At 44.7% G+C, this 21811-nt stretch overlaps 3 pseudogenes; all 3 read left to right on the plus strand.

The window, feature by feature from the left end:
• Positions 1-6408: 6408 nt before the first annotated feature.
• On the plus strand, positions 6409-6528 carry LOC143936598 (5S ribosomal RNA; annotated as a pseudogene).
• A 98-nt stretch (positions 6529-6626) lies between these two features.
• Positions 6627-6745, plus strand: LOC143936720 (5S ribosomal RNA; annotated as a pseudogene).
• A 12783-nt stretch (positions 6746-19528) lies between these two features.
• LOC143937046 (5S ribosomal RNA) lies at positions 19529-19647 on the plus strand (annotated as a pseudogene).
• Positions 19648-21811: the final 2164 nt, after the last annotated feature.

Raw genomic sequence — 21811 nt, forward strand, 5'->3', positions numbered from 1 at the left:
GCCAGTTAATATACTTTCTCATCCGAGTCGTTGCTGATATTTCATGATTACAGCAATCATCTCATCTAATTGCTATTCCGACATTCTGCCTTGGTTTTACTTTGCAACGCCCTATTGAACAATGTAAAGGTAAGCTAGATATTCTGTGTATTTCCACTTAAACTCGACCAATATATACTGTCTCAATATTATCCTTTCTAATTTTGCTAAATTAGATTATAGAGTTTGCTATGTCTAAATCCAGTATATATTACGTATACTGCTAATTTTAGGATAATACAAAACCATCTTATTGCTTCTTTACACGCTGCACATATTGAGAGTAATACAATGCTACCGATGTGAACATTTTAATTGCTCTTCTCACATTTAGCTGGTATCTCTCTGCTATAGGAAACTGAATTTGTACCACAACGATCACTTATCTAATATCAGTCCACTCAGTGCTACCGGGATAACTTTTACATTTAGAGTACTACTGCAACTAACGCTTCCGATCTCATTTCGACTGCAATACTTAATCTCTGCTATTGCAGAATATTTAGCCGCTTAGCTCACACTTTGCTGTACTTAGCCGTGGGGATTGGCATTTCATCTCTAATTCATATTCACATTTCTAATGCAGTTTGTCTTTTTGCCATGTCATCCTCTGTTAGTTATTATGCTTTATCATCCTTGTGCTATATTTGGGGTATATTCACTACATGATTAAAGACACGTAATGAACCTGATTGATAAAAACCTACACACGTCGTTGCTGTTATTTCTTGTATTTCCACTTAAATCCGACCTGTATATACTGTCTCAATATTAATTTTAGAATTATTTTGCTATATTTATTATTAGTATAAACAGATTACTATCTCTAAATCCTGGTAAACCAGCTCACACTAAACCATCTAATTTTTACCTTACACGCAGCACATATTAACATATTAACATTTAACCGGTATCTCTCTGCATAAGTAAACGAAATGTGTACTCATCTAATATCGTCTTTTCAGTGCTTTTCAGTGATTTCTCAGTTTTATGAAGCTACTGCAACTAACGCTTTGGATCTCTTTCCTGATAAATTACGCTTTGCAATATTAAGCCATGTAAATTGTCCTTGCTAACAATGCTATGTATAATAATACAAATCTTTCAAAAGCAATATCGTCTCACTGCAATACTTACACTCTGCATAATATATATGAATAATGCGAATAATGATAATAATGCTAATAATAAAGTCGTCTAAAACTCGGCTGTAAGTAGAGAATAAAACTATCTTACATCAAAATAAGCCATGTACTGCCAAACCAATAACGGCCAATTACTTAACGTCAGTCAATGACTTAACAAAATAAACTTAGCAACCTTTTGCTCTATTTTGTATAGTTGTAGTTCTCCACATTAACTGTCACATTGATATCACCACTGACAACACACCACTTTTTAACAGCACCAAAATATGAAATAAAGCACTTTACATGTTTCAGAAGTAGTTGCATTAGCAAAAAATAAAGTCCTGTCTTCTTTACACGCTAGCTTTTCTGTATACATTAATCTCTCTGGGTACACCAGCCACTCAATATAGACTAGCCTCTCTGTCTTCTGTATACACGTGCCCGTAATCTATATACACTAGCCTGCCTTCTTTTTACAATAGTTTCGGTGTCCCAGCCTCTCTACATACACCAGCCTCACCGAATTCCCCAGACTGTCTTCTGTATACACAAGCTTATCTGTAAAAAAAAATAGCCGGTCTTCTGCATACTCTAGCCTCTCTGTGTAACACAGTCTCTCTCTGGATTCTCTAGCCTCCATCTCTGCATACCCAGGACCTTCCTCTGTATAATCTAGCCTATCTGTATACACTAGCCTGTCTTTTGTACAAATTAGCCTCTCTGTAGCCGGTGTTCTGTATACACGAGCCTCACGGTCTACTCTTGGTTGTCTTTTGTATACACTAGCATCTCTTTATACATTAGCTCTCTGTATACCCAAGCCTCTTTGTATACACTAGTCCACCGGTATACACTAGCAAGTCTGCATACACTAGCCTCTCTTGGTAACCCAACTTCTCTCTCTGTATACCTTAGCCTCCATCTCTGCATACCCAGGACGTTCTTCTCTATTATCTAGCCTATGTGTATACACTAGCCTGTCTTTTGTACACATTTGCCTCTCTGTATAAACTAACCGGTCTTCTGTATACACTAGTCCGCCTGTATACACTAGAAAGTATGCATACTCTAGCCTCTCTCTCTGTATACCCTAGCCTCCATCACTGCATACCCAGGACGTTCTTCTGTATAATCTAGCCTATCTGTATACACTAGTGACCTTCTTGGCATGTGTCAAGAGGGTTGAGAGTGCACAAAGAAATTGCCTACGAGCACAACACCCTGAAAGCGCCCAATCTCGTTTGGTCTCAGAGGCTAAGCAGGGTTGGGCATGGTTTGTACCTGGATGGGAGACCTCCTGGGTTTTCCAGATGCCGCAGGCTTATTTTTATGTTGTTGGTGTTGACCTGTTTTTTTCGCTTGTTTCCCAAAGTGATCATCTTGGCATTTGTCAAGAGGGTTGAGAGTGCCTAAAGAGATCACTTACAGCCGCATCACCCTGAAAGCACCCTATCTCTTCTGATCGCAGAGGCTAAGAAGGGTTGGGCCTAGTTAGTACTTGAATGGGAGACGGCCTTGGAATACCAGGTGCCGTATTCTTCTTTTTATGTTGTTTGCGTTGACCTGTTTTTTTTCGCTTGTTTCCCAGGGCGACTATCTTGGCATTTTTCAAGAGGGATGAGAGTGCCCAAAGAGATTGTCTATGGGCACATCACCCTGAAAGCGCCCAATCTCCGCTGATCTCAGAGGCTAGAAAGGGTCGCGCCTTGTTAATACCTGGATGGGAGATCGCCTGGAAATACTAGGTGCGGTAGGCTTCTTTTTATGTTGTTGGCGTTGACTTGTTTTTTTTGTTTGTTTCCCAAGGTGACCATCTTGGCGTTTGTCAAGAGGGTTGAGCGTGCCTGAAAAAATCTACTATGGCTGCATCACCCTGAAAGAGCCAAATCTCATTTGATCTCAGAGGCTAAGCAGGGTTGGGACCTGGTTAGTATCTGGATGGGAGACCGCCTGGGATTTCTCGATGCCATAGGCATTTTTTTAAGTTGTTGGCATTGACATATTTTTTGTTTTTTTTGTTTTATTCTTGTGTTAAGTAAAAGTAGAACAACATAAATATAACAGTCAAACATACAGCATGACCCAGGGTCACAATTACATGGTAACAAAAAATAGGCAGCCAAATAACTCTGGGTTCTCAGAGGGGAGTCCTAGAGTTTCATGCAGAAAAGAGAGAAACCCCACCTCGGACATGTAGTACAGTATAACTAATGCAGCTCCGTTCGGACAAATGTAATCATGGAGAACAACTGGGACCACAGCGAGCCAGCTTATCATGACCTATGTGAACCAGAGTAAAATATGAGCCGGTCGTGTCCAGAACCCTGGGGTTCTTCTGGGTCCCAAAGGCTAGTAAGGAGACAAGGCATAGTCAAAAGGGAGGACGGGGGAAGAAGAGAGTGCAAAGACGGAGAGAGAGGAGGGGGGGGGGGGGTGGCGGCGGGGAAAAATAGAAAAATAAAGACAAAAAGGGAGGGGGGGTGGGAATGCCACCCAGGGCAGACATGGCCTACGTAGGTAAACGTTAGATGTTCAGTCTTTTTCTGGGACAGGGGCGCTGCTCACCTCCCGAATGTAGTCTCAAGTACCAGTAAAATACCTCCAGGGCCTCCATGTAACACTAAATGCCTCTTCAGTGTTGTGAAGGGTAGCGGTCAATTCTTCCATCCGGAGAATATGATTTGCTTTGGAATACCACAGCACCTTGGATGGGGGCTGAGGCTGCCTCCACAGTGTGGGAATGCAGGCCCGGGCGGCGTTCAGGAGTTGCATCGTGAGGGTTTTTTTGTATTTTCGAACAGGCTGTTCGGTCAAGTGTAGAAGGCACGCTGCTGGGTTGTCTGCGATATCTACATTTCTGAGAGTTTTTATCGTCCCGGTCACCTCCACCCAAAAGTTCCTCAAGGCCGGGCATGCCCAGAAAATGTGTTCCATGGTCCCGTATTTGAATTTCACCTCCAACAAACATCCGGGATCGATCTATCCATTTTATTCAGAGGGTATGGGACTCTATACCAGCGTGAGACTATCTTGTATCCTGATTCTTGATATTGGTTTGCGATGGAAGATTTATGTACTAATGTCAGGATCTTCCCTATCTGTTGTGGGGTAAATGTGATGCCAAAGTCCCTCTCCCATTTGTGGATAAATGGTGGGGTCGACTCCTCCTCCTGACTACTTAATAGGTTGTACAGGAGGGAGAGGGTGTGTCGCACAGGTTCCTTTTTGTGACAGATGGATTCATAGGGCGTCAGGTCTCTAGGAGTGTAGGGGGCCCTTTGTATGGCCAGAAGAAAGTGACGAAGTTGATAAGCACTAAACAAGTCAAGCGGAGGGTCAGAAAGCTCGGTGACAGTTTGCGTGGTCGGGAGCCCTCCCGAGGGCCACACCTCTCCCAGACGCTGTTTCCTCACCACTGTCAACTGTCGCAGGTTTCTTGTTGGTAAATCCCGGTGGGAAGTCTTGATTACCTATATCCGGAGTCATTGGGCACGGCAGGGGAGAAATGTGTGTGCAGCGGAACAACCTCCGCACAACAGCCAATGTAGCTCCCACTACGGGGTGATCTCTGAGGTCTTTTGGTAGGGAGGACAGGAGCCACGGGGAGGTCAATAGGAGAATGGATCCATCCTCAATCTCCATCTCCACCCACTGCTTGTGTGGGCCATTACAATGCCAATCAATGACTCTCGCTAGCAGAGTCGCTCTGTAGTATTGTCTCAGATCTGGGAGACCCAGACCCCCCTTGTCCTTTGGTTTGGCAAGCAATTGCAAACGGGCTCTGGGCGGTTTGCGCGCCCAGGAGCAGCACCTGCAGTTGTCTGAAAAAAATTGGGGGTAACCGGATCGGTAATGTCTGGAACAAGTATAAGATCCACGGGAGGGCCGTCATTTTGAATGCATTACAGCACCCGAACCAGGTCAGTGTTAAAGCATGCCAGTTTCCCAAATCAGATTTCAGTCTATTCAGGAGAAGGAAAAAATTAAGCGGGTACAATTGTGCCAAATCCGCTGCCATGTCAACGCCCAGGTAACGTATAGATTTTTCAGCTCAGTAGAATGGAAAAGCGGAGCGTAGCCTCTTGGCCTCACCATCCGGGACCGATATATTCAACACAGCCGACGGTGCAATTGATTTTATAGTTTGATAGGCTGCCGTATCGCCGGAGAGCCACGAGTATATTGGGAAGCGAAATGTGTGGATTGGAGACGAAAAAAATTAGATCGTCAGCGTACGCCGTAATTTTGTGGTGTGCCGAGGGTTTGGATATGCCAGTAATATTCGGTCATTCCGAACGTGAGTGGTTCCAGTGTCAGAATAAAAATTAGGGGAGACAGAGGGCACCCCTGCCTCGTCCCATTAGTGATGGGGAAAGAGTCCGAGCACTCTGAAAGCACCCAATCTCGCCTGATCTTGGAGGCTAAGAAGAGTCAGGCCTGGTTAGTACCTGGATGGGAGACCACCTGGGAATACCAGTTATTGTAGGCTTCTTTTTATGTTGTTGGCGTTGATTCGTTTTTGTTTTTTTTTCGCTTGTTTCCCAAGGTGACCATCTTGGCATTTGTCAAGAGGGTTGAGAGTGCCCAAAGAGTTCGCTTACAGCAGCATCACCCTGAAGGAGCCCTATCTCTTCTCATCTCTGAGGCTAAGAAGGGTTGGGCCTAGTTAGTCCCTGGATGGGAGATGGCTTTGGAATACCAGGTGCTGTAGTCTTCTTTTTATGTTGTTGACATTGACCTGTTTTTTTTCCGCTTGTTTCCCAAGGTGACTATTGGCATTTGTCAAGAGGGTTGAGAGTGCCCAAAGAGATTGCCTATGGGCACATAAGACTGAAAGCGCCCTATCTTCTCTGATCTCAGAGGCTAAACAGGGTCGGGCCTTGCTAGTACCTGGATTGGAGACCACCTGGGAATACTAGGTGCTGAAGGCTTCTTTTTATGTTGTTGGCGTTGACTTGTTTTTTTTTTGTTTGTTTACCAAGGTGACCATCTTGGTGTTTGTCAAGAGGGTTGAAAGTGCCTGAAGAGCTCGCCTATGGCCACATAACCCTGAAAGCACCAGATCTCGTCTGATCTCAGAGACTAAACAGGGTCGGGCCTTTCCTGGATGGGAGACCACCTGGGAATAGTAGGTGCTGTAGACTTCTTCTCATGTTGTTATCGTTGACTTGATTCTTTTGTTTGTTTCCCAAGGTGACCATATTGGCGTTTGTCAAGGTTGAGAGTGCCTGAAGAAATCTCCTACGGCCACACCACCCTGAAAGAGCCCAATCTCATCTGATCTCAGAGGCTAAGCAGGGTTGGGACCAGTTTAGTACCTGGATGGGAGACCGCCTGGGATTTCCAGATGCCGTAGGCTTCTTTTTATGTTGTTGCCATTGACCTATTTTTTTCCGCTTGTTTCCAAGGTGACCATCTTGGTGTTTGTCAAGAGAGTTGAGAGTGCCTGAAGATATTGGCTACGGCCACATCACCCTGAATCTGTTCCATCTCGTCTGATCTTGGAGGCTAAGCAGGGTCGGGCCTGGTTAATGCCTGGATGGGAGACCGCCTGGGAATACCAGGTGTCGTAGTCTTCTTTTTTTTTTCAAAAATAATTTTTTCTCCAAATAGGGGAAGACGGTCCCCCGAGTGCATAATGCAACAGAGAAATACAGAGCAAAAAGCAGCTGAACAATGCTTGATACAGGTATATTCGCAACTGTGAGTCTGCCTTCCATCAATCACAATGATTCGAGGCACGGATAAAGTACTGTACCAAGATCCAGGGTCACACAAACCAAAGGTCCCTCCGGCATAATCCATCCAGAGGGGGGTGTGGGGCCATCATTCCCAATTTTCCACTTTTTCCAAAAGAGATCGGGGGTGGAGGGGGTGAGAGATAGGGGAGGAAGGCAGAAAAGAGAAGGGTTGAAAGATCAGGAAAGGAGAAGAGGGGACGAGACACGATGGCAGCCACTGTCCAAGGGGCCAGTCAAGGAAAGCTCAGAGCACTAAGGCGATAGCAGGCGACATCCTTCCAGCGAGAATATAAAGGTATTCCAGATGTCTCAGGTTTGTTTAAAAAATTCTTGTTTACCTTGTGATGTGAGGATCAAGTCCTCCATTTTTTTTAATGTCCTCTATTTTCCTAAGCCAGTGAGTAATGAAAGGGGGGGGAACATTTTTTCCAATAGAGAGGGATGCAGGATTTCGTGGCATTTATCACATGCCGTAAAATAGATTTTTTTGTACTTCTTAATGGGAATCTGTGAATGGTGCAAGAGAAAGAATGCAGCCTCTTCCTGGATGGAGAAGTCTGTGAATTTTTGTGTTATGCATCGGATCTCTGTCCAGAAGTCCACCAAGCTGGGGCAGGACCAAAAAATGTGCAGCAACGTGCCCTCTTCTTCTCCACACCTCCAGCATATGTTCGAGGAAGAGGGGAACATTTCTGCAGCTTTGATGGTGTCAAATACCACCTGGTGAGAAGTTTAAAATTCGTCTCCTGTATCTTCGTGCACAGCGACATTTTGAGAGCCAAAGTGATAATGCGTTGTCTCTGTGCTGGGGAAAATGAGCAATTAAGGTCCTTTTCCCAGTTGGACAGACAGGTTAAGTGTGGATAATCTGTTTGAGAGAGAATGTGGGCCAAAGGGCCTTCGCTCCTGCATAGAGTCTCAAACTCCGTCTGAGGGCGGGCGAACGTTTGAGGATTGGGGATGGAATGGAGAAAATGATGTCGTTGCGCCGCTCTCCAAAAAGGCAGTTGGAAAAGCCCTGTCGGATCTGTTAGGGTTGAGAAAGAAGGCCATTTTCCATCAATGACGAATTTAGACGCATTGTCTAGGTTGGAATTTCTAAGTGGGTCCCCAGTTCAAAGGTTGGATGGCCACGTATAGGGAATAGGGGGGAAGTCAAAGACGTGAGTGTGTTTTGGGTAGACTTTCAACTAAGCCCCTATAGTGGGATGTGACATAAATTCTGTGGGTAAATACTTATAGCACCACATGGCGCTTCTTAGCGGAATTCGTGAGTGAGCTTAGAAAGTTTGTTTCGATTCCAGTCCAATACATGCCCCAGATGGGAGGCCAGGTAGTAGCGTCGCAAGTGAGGGAGAACCAACCCTCCCTGTTGTTTAGACAATGTCAGCTGTGACCGCTTAAGTCTGGGATTTTTGTGGGCCCAGTTAAATTGAGTGAGCAAGGATTGAGCTTGCTTAAAAAACGGGACTAGAATCTGGATCGGGAGAGCTTGGAAAAGATAAGTAAATTTAGGGAGTATGTTCATTTTAATGAGATTGCATCTCCTGAACCAGGAATGGAGGCCAGAATGCCACCCGTGAAGAAAACTGCGGACCTTAGTGACAAGGGGTGGGGGGAAGTTAGTTGATGTCTGGCGTCTGCAACACTCTGGGGAAAGGGACTACTCTTTTTGCTCTTCCCCTCACAAATCATACTTGAGGATAGACTTCTTCTTGATTCCACATGACCAACTGCACTTGGTGAGCTCTTCCTCCATCGGCCATATTACTTGGTCCGACCACGCTCCTGTAGCCCTTACCTACACCCTCTCTAGGAACCCCTCACCTAGGTCTCTATTCTGGCACCTTAATAAGAGCCTCCTCCAGATACCGGAAGTTTTAGCAGATGTGACCAGGGAATTGGACCTTTATTTCCAAGAAAACTAAACGCGGGACTGTGACCCGGGGATAATTTGGGAGGCTCACAAGTCAGTACTCCGCAGGGTACTTATCAGGCACGGGGCGCGCATCAAACGAACACGGAAGGAACAGCTTGCTAATCTGTTTCGTGAACTTGCCTCTGTGGAAGCGAAACATAAACATGCCCCCTCACGGACCTTAGAGATTGAATTGGGGACACTCCGTACCCATATTGCTGACCTACTCCATTATAAAGCGAAAGCGGCACTCCAGTTTTGTCGTAAACTGACGTAGGAGTCAGGGGACAAATGCGGAAAAATCTTAGCCAGGTCGGTAAAGGAGTTGAAATCTGGCTCTTACATACCACAGTTGATAGATGAGAATGGCCAGAGGGCCTCTACCCCAACCCAAATAGCCGAAGTCTTTGAAAAATGTTACTCTGATCTCTACAACCTGCCCGATTCAGGGTCTGGAAAGGACAATATAGACAGATATGTAACCGGTTCTGGTCTACCAACCCTCTCATCGGAAATCACGGAAGTACTTGGAGGACCCGATCACACTGGAAGAAGTCCAGACGGCCGTGGGACCTCCGAAGGTGGGTAAGGCTCCGGGCCCTGACGGATATACCGCACAATACTTTAAGACCTTCCTCCCTATTCTCAGCCCGCGCTTGGTGAATTTATTTAATACTCTGAGATCGAATGGGGATTTTCCTGAGGATACCCTTAGAGCCCACATCTCGTTGAGACCTAAGGAGGGCAAAGACCCTGGCCTATGTGGGAGCTACAGACCCATTTCCCTCCTAAATTCGGTCCTAAAACTATTCTCAAAAATCTTCGCAACGTGATTGGCACATCACTTGCAGTCCCTTATACATATTGACCAGTTAGGTTTTATTCCCACCAGGGAAGATAGGGACAACACCATTAAGGTGCTTACCCTGATCCATAAAGCAAAGTCATCTGGGACCCCTTTGTCTTTTCATGAGTACTGATGCCGAGAAGGCTTTTGATCGGGTCAAATGGACATTGATGTTCTCGGTCCTTCGCCATATAGGTCTGAGTGAACGGATGCTGGCATGGATAAGTAAGATATACTCACGCCCTTCAGCTCAAGTCAAAGCGAATGGGGTTCTCTCATCTCCCCTTGACATCGGGAATGGGACCAGACAAGGTTGCCCCCTGTCGCCCCTATTATTCGCACTGTCATTGGAACCCTTTCTCTCCACAATTCGACAAAACTCAGACATAACGGGACTCCAAATGGGTACTATTGAGTGCAAGATATCTGCCTACGCGGATGACATGCTGTTCTCGCTGATGAATCCCAGAGTTTCCTTGCCAAATCTCCTTCGGAAATTCCAGATATACGGGATACTTCTTGAAATCAAAGGCCATGGGGGTTACAGTCCCCCCGCAAACGTTAATAGACTTGCAGTCCAATTTTCGATTTAAATGGACCCATACAGCCCTTAAGTACTTAGGTACTTACATTCCACCGGACATCGCGCGTACGTTTAACCCCAGGGGGAGAGGGAAATTAAGGGTTGTCCGCACTCAACAGTACAGGAAGGGTATACTAAAACAGCACAATTATGCTATAGCGCTTACCAGATGTACACTGGGTTTAAAGCGCTGTCCTACTTGGGTTGGTGGGTAGACAGGTCGGAGAGGGAGCCCCCGAATCCTAGTCCCCCCAGTCCCGGCAGTGGTAAATGTCAAGTCTGATACCAGTATGCAAATATAAGACAATCAGTAACATCATAGAACCAAAAAACAATAGTATAACCAAAACAGAGGTCAGCACTGAGGGGTCTCCTCGGCTCGCCCTAAATATAGGCATGCATGAGGGAGCCCGTCACAACAGAAAAGGCATCACAGAATGGGATCCACCACCCCCCGTCCCACACCCCTAAAGTACATGCAGTCCCCGAACAATTGCATTTCTCCCTTTGGCAGATTGTCCTCTCCTTACCCCCTCTCCCCCGCCCACGCCCTGGGGGGAAAAGGGGAAGGGAAGGGGGGAAGGAGGAGTGGAAGGGGGGAAAGGGGGAGTGGAAGGGGGGAAAGGGGGACGGAAAGGAGGGAAGGGTGGGAAGGGGGGGAAGGGAGGGAAGGGAGGGGGGAAACAGGGGAGAGGGGACAAACATGTGGAAATGTCAAGTCCTTTAGCGCACTACCACCAGCAAACACCCGGACCCCATAAATTTCAACTCCTCCCCTCCATGATGAAAGAGGAGCAGCCCTGGTCGGTGCATGGAAAATCCGTCAGGCAAGGGGCTGGGGCCACCATCCCTCCATCCAACGGGAGACTTCACCCGAGCAGCAGTCCTGGGGCAAGCCAATTAGTGTCTCTCCTGCATTGCCATCGGGGGCTGTGTAGAGCATCCAGAGGGAGGATGGGACCGCCCAAACAGTAAGGGGTAAATCCTCCAGGGGGGTCCAGAGTCACCCTGGAGGGAAGCAGTGTCTCGTACCAATAGGCTCAATAAATAAGTCATCCAGGGTCCCCGAAAGCTGCAGAAGGCAATGTCGGCAAAGAGTAGGTGGGAGCCAGAGGGGGGGGCGAGGGGCGCAACCAGGGTGATTGCGAGAATGTCAAGCCCTTCCAGTACAGCGCACTAGGTATCACTCAGACCCCCCAAAGTGCAACTCCCCCATCTAAGGTCAAGACTCCAGAAGGGAAGTTGAGCCGCCCTGGTTTGTACATGAAAGAACCTGCTGCCAAGGGGTTGGGGCCATCATCCCTTCCTCCAATGGGAGATGCCACCGGCATGACAGCCCCGTGTCTTGTCAAGTGGTGCCCCTCTGACAATGTCGTTGTGGTATATGTGGAGCATCCAGGGAGAGGCAGGGACCACCCAAACAGTGAGGGGTAAAGCCTCCAAGGGGGACCAGTGTCAGACAGAAGGATAGCGGTGTCTTGTACAAGTTGGTTAATTAGACAAGTCATCCAGTGTGTTCCTGTGAGCAGCGGAAGGAAAGGTCGGTAAGGATTATGAATGGGTGGGGGCCAGGGAGTGCATAAAACTGCCACCAGATGACCGGGGCAGAGAGGGCAAGGGGATGAAAGTCAGATCTGGTAGGTGGGGGCGGGGGTGAGGAGTGTCCCTCATATTACTCACGTTGGCCATACCTTGAAGCTGAGCGCTCTGCATACCCAGGACGTTCTTCTGTATAATCTAGCCTATCTGTATACATTAGCCTGTCTTTTGTACATATTAGTCTGTCCTCTGTATACACTAGTCTGTCTGTATACACTAGTGTGTACAGATAGGCTAGATTATACAGAAGAACGTCCTGGGTATGCAGAGATGGAGGCTAGGGTATACAGAGAGAGAGGCTAGAGTATGTATACTTGCTAGTGTATACAGACGGACTAGTGTATACAGAAGACCGGTTAGTTTATATAGGGAGGCTAATGTGTGCAAAAGACAGGCTAGTGTATACAAATAGGCTAGATTATAGAGAAGAACATCTTGGGTATGCAGAGAGAGAGGCTGGGTTACACAGAGAGGCTGGTATCTCTTACACAGAGAGGCTGGTATCTCAGACTTGCTAGTGTATACAGACGGACTAGTGTATACATAGAGGCTTGGGTATACAGAGAGCTAATGTATAAAGAGCAGCTAGTGTATACAAAAGACATCCAAGGGTATACAGAGAGACTCGTGTATGCAGAAGACCGGCTAGTTTATACAGAGAGGCTAAAGTGTACAAAACACAGGCTAGTGTATATAGATAGGCTAGATTATACAGAAGAACATCTTGGGTATGCAGAGATGGAGGCTAGGGTATACAGAGAGAGAGACTGTGTTACACAGGACTAGTGTATACAGAAGACCAGCTAGTTTATACACAGAGGCTAATGTGTACAAAAGACAGGCTAGTTTATACAGATAGGCTAGATTATACAGAAGAACGTCCTGGGTATGCAGAACGTCTAGGGTATACAGAGAGAGAGAGGCTGGGTTACAAAGAGAGGCAGGAGTATGCAGACTTGCTAGTGTATACAGATGGACTAGTGTATACAGTAGACCGGCTAGTTTATACAGAGAGGCTAATGTGTACAAAAGACAAGCTAGTGTATACAGATAGGCTAGATTATACAGAAGAAGGTCCTTGTTATGCAAGAGATGGAGGCTAGGGTATGCAGAGAGAGAGGCTTGGTTACACAAACTTGCTAGTGTATACAGACGGACTAGTGTATACAGAGGACAGGCTAGTTTATACAGAGAGGCTAATGTGTACAAAAGACAGGCTAGTGTATACAGATAGGCTAGATTATACAGAAGAACGTCCTGGGTATGCAGAGATGGAGGCTAGGGTATACAGAGAGAGAGGCTAGAGTATGCATACTTGTTAGTTTATACGGAGAGGCAAATGTGTACAAAAGACAGGCTAGTGTATACAGATAGGCTAGATTATACAGATAGGCTAGATTATACAGAAGAACCTCCTGGGTATGCAGAGATGGAGGCTAAGGTATAGAGAGAGAGAAGTTGGGTTACAAAGAGAGGCTAGTGTATGCAGACTTGCTAGTGTATACCGGTGGACTAGTGTATACAGAGAGGCTTGGGTATACAGAGAGCTAATGTATAAAGAGATGCTAGTGTATACAAAAGACAACCAAGAGTAGACAGTGAGGCTCGTGTATACAGAAGACCGGCTACAGAGAGGCTAATTTGTACAAAAGACAGGCTAGTGTATACAGATAGGCTAGATTATACAGAGGAAGGTCCTGGGTATGCAGAGATGGAGGCTAGGGAATCCAGAGAGAGACTGTGAGGCACAGAGAGGCAGAAGACCGGCTATTTTTTTTACAGATAGGCTTGTGTATATAGAAGACAGTCTGGGGAATTCAGTGAGGCTAGTGTATGCAGAGAGGCTGGGACACCGAGACTATTGTAAAAAGAAGGCAGGTATATAGATTACGGGCACGTGTATACAGAAGACAGAGAGGCTAGTCTATATAGGGTGGCTGGTGTACACAGAGAGATCAATGTATACAGAAAAGCTAGCGTGTAAAGAAGACAGGGCTTTATTTTTTGCTAATGCAACTACTTCTGAAACATGTAAAGTGCTTTTTTCATATTTTGGTGCTGTTAAAAAGTGTATAGTATAAGCATGAGAAAGGATAATAACTGGCAAAGGATGACATGGCAAAAAGACAAACTGCATTAGAAATGTGAATATGAATTAGACATGAAATGCCAATCCCCACGGCTACGTACAGCAAAGTGTGAGCTAAGCAGCTAAATATTCTGCAATAGCAGAGATTAAGTATTGCAGTCGAAATGAGATCAGAAGCGTTGGTTGCAGTAGCTTCAAAATGACTGAGAAATCATTTCATTACACTAAATGTAAAAGTTATCCCGGTAGCACTGAGTGGACTGATATTAGATGAGTGATCGTTGTGGTACAAATTCAGTTTCCTAAAGCAGATAGATACCAGCAAAATGTGAGAAGAGCAATTAAACTGTTCACATTGTATTACTCTTAATATGTGCAGCGTGTAACGAAAGAATAAGATGGTTTTGTATTATCCTAAAATTAGCAGTATACGTAATAAAGGTGAGTGGGTAACCTGGATTTCGACATAGCAAACTCTATACTCTAATTTAGCAAAATTAGAAAGGATAATATTGAGACAGTGTATACAGGTCGGGTTTAAGTGGAAATACACAAAATATCTAGCTTACCTTTACATTGTTCAATAGAGCGTTGCAATGTATTACCAAGGTAGAATGTCGGAATAGCAATTAGATGAGATGATTGCTGTAATCATGAAATATCAGCAACGACTAGGTTTCTATCAGATGAGAAAGTATAATAACTGGCAAAGTATGACATGGCAAAGAGACAAATTGCATTAGAGATGTGAGATGGACATGAAATGTCAATCCCCATTGGTTACTTACATGTAAACGCGGCTACATACAGCAAAGTGTGAGCTAAGCAGCTAAAGGGTATTTAAGAGTAAATTGACGTAGCTTGAAAATTCCAACGTGTAAATCGTTCCATTAATTGTGTTACGCACGAAGACGGCTTACACTGACTGTTTTCCGTTTCCACTGGTTATCGGCATAATATATCAGTAACCATGAACATTAATAGTGATAGACAGCTTACATTAGGATGCATGCATGATGTGAATGTAAAATAGTTGCATTATGTGTTATTAATGTAATCAAACTGTATTGCTATGCTTTGCTACTGCAACCACTTCTCAATCAAGTAAACCGTTCCACTGATTTTCTAAACATTTTGCTGCTGTTAAAAAATGTGTTTGCAAGTGTTATGTGTTACAAATGGTTATCAGTGTGACACTTAATGTGGAGAAGAAGTAATACACAAAATAGAGTCAGAAAGAGAATCCTATTGCATAGAGGTAGCAAGAGGTGGTTGCATTACTCTTAATGTGCAGTGTGTAAAAGGTTTTAAAAAGAGGGTGTTGTGTGACTTTTGCTTTAACGTAAAATTAGCTGTAGACATTATAACTTATTACAATGATTTAGAGTTAGTAATCTCTATAATATAATAATAATAAGTATAGCAAAACAAATTGGGAAAATATTTAGGCAGTATATATAGGTCGAGATAAACAAAAGGGATCAAGGGATAGTTGCAAAGTAATATCCTCATTAAGGCAGAATGTCGGAATAGCAATGAGATTCAATGGTTGCAACATAAAACGAAATATGAGAACGGCTAAAATACAGAACAATAGTACATAATTTAAGAGTACAGTAGAATAAATTATTTAAGATTAAATAGACTTAGAATGAAAAAAATCTAAGTTGAAATCGTTGAGTAAATCGTTGAGTAAATCGTACATTTATCAGCGAAGTTAACAGTTCCATTACGCAGTCCTTTTCCACTGGTATAGTCATAATGTAATATCAGTAATTGCTATAAGTAAATGTAAAATTGTAAGACGGTTCACGGTTATGTGGAATTGATAAGGATTTAAAAGCGGTACATTAATTTTCTGAAGCATATGGCAGAAAGACGGCTTACACTGCTTTTCTCACATTTTGCTGCGGTAAAAAAAAATGTTTTGTCACTGTGTTTTAACTGTGACAGTTAAGGTGGAGAAAAGAAGTAATACAGAAAATAGAGTCAAACAGTGGAAACGTTTATTTGTCATGACAGCTGATACTGGTTGAGCAATAAAACTGTTTTATTAAGATGTAAGACTAGTTTTATTCTCTACATATAGGCTTTTCAGGGAGTGGTATAATATAGGCGACCAATAGGACATTTAAATGGCTTAATATTGTAGGGAGGAAGTATCGCTGTTCAAAGGTAAGAGATTGAAAGCTTAGCTTGAAAATGGCCGAGAAATAGTTGATCTTTGCATTACACAATCCTATTATTATTATTATTATTAAGATCATAGTGCAGAGAGATACTCAGTTAATGTCAGAAAAGCAATAAAACTGTTTATATCGTTAGCGAGCGATAGTTACATTACTCTTAGTATGTGCAGCATGTCTGGAAGCAAATTTATGGTTTTGTGAACATTTTGCATTACCGTACAATTAGCGTTAGAACTCATCGAAGTGAATAGATTTAACCGGATTTTGAGATAGTACTCTCTATTTCTAATAAGAAATAATGAAAAATAAGTCAGGATGGTGTGTCAGGACTGTCACATATGTGACAGTTGATGTGGAGAATTACAAATATGCAAAATAGAGCAAAAGAGTATATGGTTTATTTATATGTATGATAGTTTTATTGCATGCTTGATGCGGATGATTAAAATCGTGTAGTGAGTACTATATTTAGCATAGGAATGAAAAGGCATAACATGGCAATGAGACAAACTCCATTAGAGATGTGAGCTAGATGAAATGATGAAATGTCTCTGTATAGCCCAGATTGTCTTTTGTTATCACTTAGCCTTCCCTCTAAATTCACTAGCCTCTCTATATACACCAACATGTTTACACTAGCCGGTCTTCTGCATACAATAGCCTGTCTTCGATATACAATAGCCTATGTTCTGAATACACTAGCCCGTCTTCTGTCTTTTGTATGCCCTAGCCTGTCTTCTGTATACATTAGTCTCTCTGTATAAACTAGCATCTCTGTATACCCCAAACTGTCTTCTGTAAAAACTTGTCTCTCTTTATAGCCTGTCTAGCCTTTCTTCTGTACACACTAGCTTCTCTGTATACACTAACCAGGCTTCTATATACAATAGCTTCACTCTATGCACTAGCCTCTCTGTATAATCTAGCCTCTCTATATACCCTAGATAGTGTTCTGCATACACTAGCCTCTCCGTAGAAGCCAGCCTTTATTCTGTATTCACTAGCCTTTCTTCTGCATGCTGTAGTCTTCTATATATACTAGCTTCTCTGTACACACTTGCATCTCTGTAATACACTAAACCCTCTGTTTACCACAGCCTGTCTTCTGTATACACATGACTGTAAAAACTAGCTAGAATACACCAGCCTGTCTTCTGTACCCACTAGAATCTCTGTATACACTACCCAGTCTTCTGTATACACTGTCTAGCTTCTCTTTAAACTAGCCTCTCTGTGTACCCCAGCCTCATTGTTTACTCTAGCATCTCTGTATACTCAAGCCTATCTGCATACATGAGTCTGTATTCTGTATTCACTAGCCTTTCTTCTGTCTTCTATATATACTAGCTTCTCTGTACACCCTCGCATCTCTGTAAACACTGTCTGAACTAGCCAGTATTATGTATACACTCACCGACTGTATACACTAGACTTTCTGAATACACTAAACCCTCAGTATACCACAGCTTGTCTTCTGTATACACTAGACTGTAAAAACTAGCTAGAATACACCAGCCTGTCTTCTTTACCCACTAGACTCTCTGTATGCACTACCCAGTCTTCTGTATACACTGTCAGCTTTGATGTATACCCAAGCCTGTCTTCTGTATACACTAGTGCTATATGCACTGTCCTTTCTTTATACTCTCGACCCTCTCTATACATTAACCTCTCTATATACACTAACATCTTTGTATATACTAGCCTCTCTTTAAATTAGCCTCTCTGTGTACCCCAGCCTTTACTCTAGCATCTCTGTATACTCAAGCCTATCTACATACTCGAGTCTGTATTCTGTATTCACTAGCATTTCTTCTGTATGCTGTAGTCTTCTATATATACCAGCTTCTCTGTACACCCTTGCATCCCAGCCTGTCTTTTGTACCCACTAGACTCTCTGTATACACTATCCAGTCTGTATAGAATGTCAGCTTTGATGTATACCCAAGCCTGTCTTCTGTATACTCAAGCCTATCTACATACACGAGTCTGTATTCTGTATTCACTAGCCTTTCTTCTGTATGCTGTAGTCTTCTATATATACCAGCTTCTCTGTGCACCCTAGCACTGTAACAGTGCTAGGTTCCTTTATTACAGAAACAGAAAACCAGCAATAAGGTTTATACTGTGCAGGAATCCTGCCTGTGGTGAATTGTGGCTCTCCTCACAGAGGATGTCACATCTGTTCTTATTATATAGAACCTATTATGCTCCTCGTAAACTTTTTCAGTTTGGCCGAACGGCCGGACGCAAGTTGCCCCCGGTGCGGGAACATGGGGGGAGACATGATGCACATGTTTTGGAGATGCCCCAAGTTGATCCGCTACTGGACAGAGGTGACAGGAACCATTGATCGGGTGTTTGGAACCTCCACCAGGATGGAGGCAAAGTATTGTCTCCTGGGATTAGTTGAAGGAGTTGGAAACCCGGGAAGTAGCCAGATGGCAGTTCTGAGATGCCTATTTCAGGCAAGGAAACTGATTGCTCAACCCTGATTAGCCTCCAATGTTGGCAATGACTTGTTTTTTTTCGCTTATTTCCCAAGATGACCATGTTGGCGTTTGTCAAGATGGTTGAGAGTGCCCGAAGAGATCACCTTGAAAGTGCCTGATCTTGTCTGATCTCGGAGGCTAAGCATTGTCGGGCCTGATTAGTAACTGGATGGGAGACCAACTGGGAATACCAGGTGCCGTAGGATTCTTTTTATGTTGTTGGCGTTGACATGTTTTTTTTTTTCCGCTTGTTTCCCAAGGTGATCATCTTGGCATTTGTCAAGAGGGCCGAGAGAGCCCAAAGAAATCTCCTACGGCCACATCCCCCTGAAAGCGCCCTATCTCATCTGATCTCAGAGGCTAAGCAGGGTCCGGCCTGGATAGTACCTAATTAAAGGTGCCGTAGGAATCTTTTTATATTGTTGGCTTTGACCTGTTTTTCTTTCACTTGTTTCCCAAGGTGACCATTTTAGCATCAGTCAAGAGTTTTGAGTACGTCCCAAAGCGTTGGCCTGAGGTCACATCACCCTGAAAGCGCCCGATCTCAGAAGCTAAGCAGGGTCTGGGTCAGATGGGAGACCGCCAGGGTCTATGTTGTTGGCGTTGACCTGTTTTTTTTCACTTGTTTCCCAAGATAACCATCTTGGTATTTGTCAAGAGGGTTAAGAGTGTCTAAATAGAACACCTATGGCCACATCACCCTGAAAGCGCACAATCTCATCTGATCTCGGAGGCCTAGCAGTGTACAGCCTGGTTAATACCTGTATGGGAGACCATCTGTGAACACCAGGTGCCGTAGGCTTCTTTTTATGTTGTTGGCGTTTACCTGTTTATTTTCACTTGTTTACCAAGGTGACCATCTTGGCGTTTAACAAGAGGGTTGAGAGTGCCCAAAGAGATCACCTACGGCCCCATCACCCTGAAAGCGCCCAATTTCATCTGATCTCAGAGGCTAAACAGTGTCGGGCCTGGTTAGTACCTGGATGGGAGACCGCCAGGAAATACCAGGTGCCATAGGCTTCTTTTTATGTTGTTGGCTTTGAACTGTTTTTTTCGCTTGTTTCTCAAGGCGACCATCTTGGCGTTTGTCAAGAGGGTTGGGCGTGTCTTGAAGAGAACGCTCACGACCACATCACCCTGAAAGCACCCGATCTCATCTGATTTCAGAGGCTTAGCAGCGTCAGGCCTGGTTAGTACCTGGATGGGAGACTGCGTGGGAAGACCAGGTGACATAGAAGGATCTGGCCTGGTTAGTGTCTTGATTGGGAGATCGCCTGGGAATACCGAATGCCATAGGATTCTTTTTATGTTGTTGGCTTTGACCTGTTTTTTTCCCCTTGTTTCCCAAGGTGACCATCTTGGCATTTGTCAAGAGGGTTGAGAGTGCACAAAGAAATTGCCTACGGGCACAACACCCTGAAAGCGCCCAATCTCGTTTGGTCTCAGAGGCTAAGCAGGGTTGGGCCTGGTTTGTACCTGGATGGGAGACCGTCTGGGTTTTCCAAATGCCGCAGGCTTCTTTTTATGTTGTTGGCGTTGACTTGTTTTTTTTGTTTGTTTCCCAAGGTGACCATCTTGGCGTTTGTCAAGAGGGTTGAGCGTGCATTTGATCTCAGAGGCTAAGCAGGGTTGGGACCTGGTTAGTACCTGGATGGGAGACCGCCTGGGATTTCTCGATACCATAGGCTTTAGTTTTAAGTTGTTGGCATTGACTTATTTTTTTTATTTTTATTATTCTTTTATTAAGTAGAACAACATAAATATAACAGTCAACCATACAGCATGACCCAGGGTCACAATTACATGCTAACAAGAAATAGGCAGCCAAATAACTCTGGGTTCTCAGAGGGGGGTCCTACAGTTTCATGCAGAAAAGAGAGAAACCCCACCTCCGACATGTAGTACAGTATAACTAGTGCAGCTCCGTTCGGACAAATGTAATCATGGAGAACAACTGGGACCACAGCGAGCCAGCTTATCATGACCTACGTGAACCAGAGTAAAATATGAGCCGGTCATGTCCAGAACCCTGGGGTTCTTCTGGATCCCGAAGGCTAGTAAGGAGACAGGGCATAGTCAAAAGGGAGGACGGGGGAAGAAGAGAGTGCAAAGATGGAGAGAGAGGAGGTGGGGGGGTGGCGGCGGGGAAAAAAAGAAAAATAAAGACAAAGAGGGAGGGGGGGGAATGCCACCCAGGGCAGACATGGCCTACGTAGGTAAACATTAGATGTTCAGTCGTTTTCTGGGACAGAGGCACTGCTCACCTGCCGAATGTAGTCTTGAGAACCAGTAAAATACCTCCAGGGCCTCCATGTAACACTAAATGCCTCTTCAGTGTTGTGAAGGGTGGCGTTCAATTCTTCCATCCGGAGAATATGATGGACTTTGGAATACCACAGCACCTTGGATGGGGGCTGAGGCTGCCTCCACAGTGCGGGAATGCAGGCCCGGGCGGCATTCAGGAGTTGCATCGTGATGGTTTTTTTGTATTTTCGAACAGGCTGTTCGGTCAAGTGTAGAAGGCACGCTGCTGGGAACCCAAAAGTTCCTCAAGGCCGGGCATGCCCAAAAAAGGTGTCCCATGGTCCCCGTATTTGAATTTCACCTCCAACAAACATCCGGGATCGATCTATCCATTTTATTCAGAAGGTATGGGACTCTATACCAGCGTGAGACTATCTTGTATCCTGATTCTTGATATTGGTTTGCGATGGAAGCTTTATGTATTAAGTTCAGGATCTTCCCTATCTGTTGTGGGGTAAATGTGATGCCTAAGTCCCTCTCCCATTTGTGGATAAATGGTGGGGGTCGACTCCTCCTCCTGACTACTCAATAGGTTGTACAGGAGGGAGAGGGTGTGTCGCACAGGTTCCTTAATGTGACAGATGGATTCATTGGAGCGTCAGGTCTCTAGGAGTGTAGGGGGCCCTTTGTATGGCCAGAAGAAAGTGACGAAGTTGATAAGCACTAAACAAGTCAAGCGGAGGGTCAGAAAGCTCGGCGACAGTTTGCGTGGTCGGGAGCCCTCCCGAGGGCCACACCTCTCCCAGACGCTGTTTCCCCACCACTGTCAACTGTCGCAGTTTCTTGTTGGTAAATCCCGGTGGGAAGTCTGGATTACCTATAACCGGAGTCATTGGTGACGGCAGGGGAGCAATGTGTGTGCAGCGGAACAACCTCCGCA

Source organism: Lithobates pipiens, unplaced genomic scaffold (assembly GCF_037356315.1).
Source record: "Lithobates pipiens isolate NorthernLeopardFrog02 unplaced genomic scaffold, aLitPip1_a1.2 Scaffold_28, whole genome shotgun sequence".
In the NCBI taxonomy this organism is placed as follows: Eukaryota; Metazoa; Chordata; class Amphibia; order Anura; family Ranidae; genus Lithobates; species Lithobates pipiens.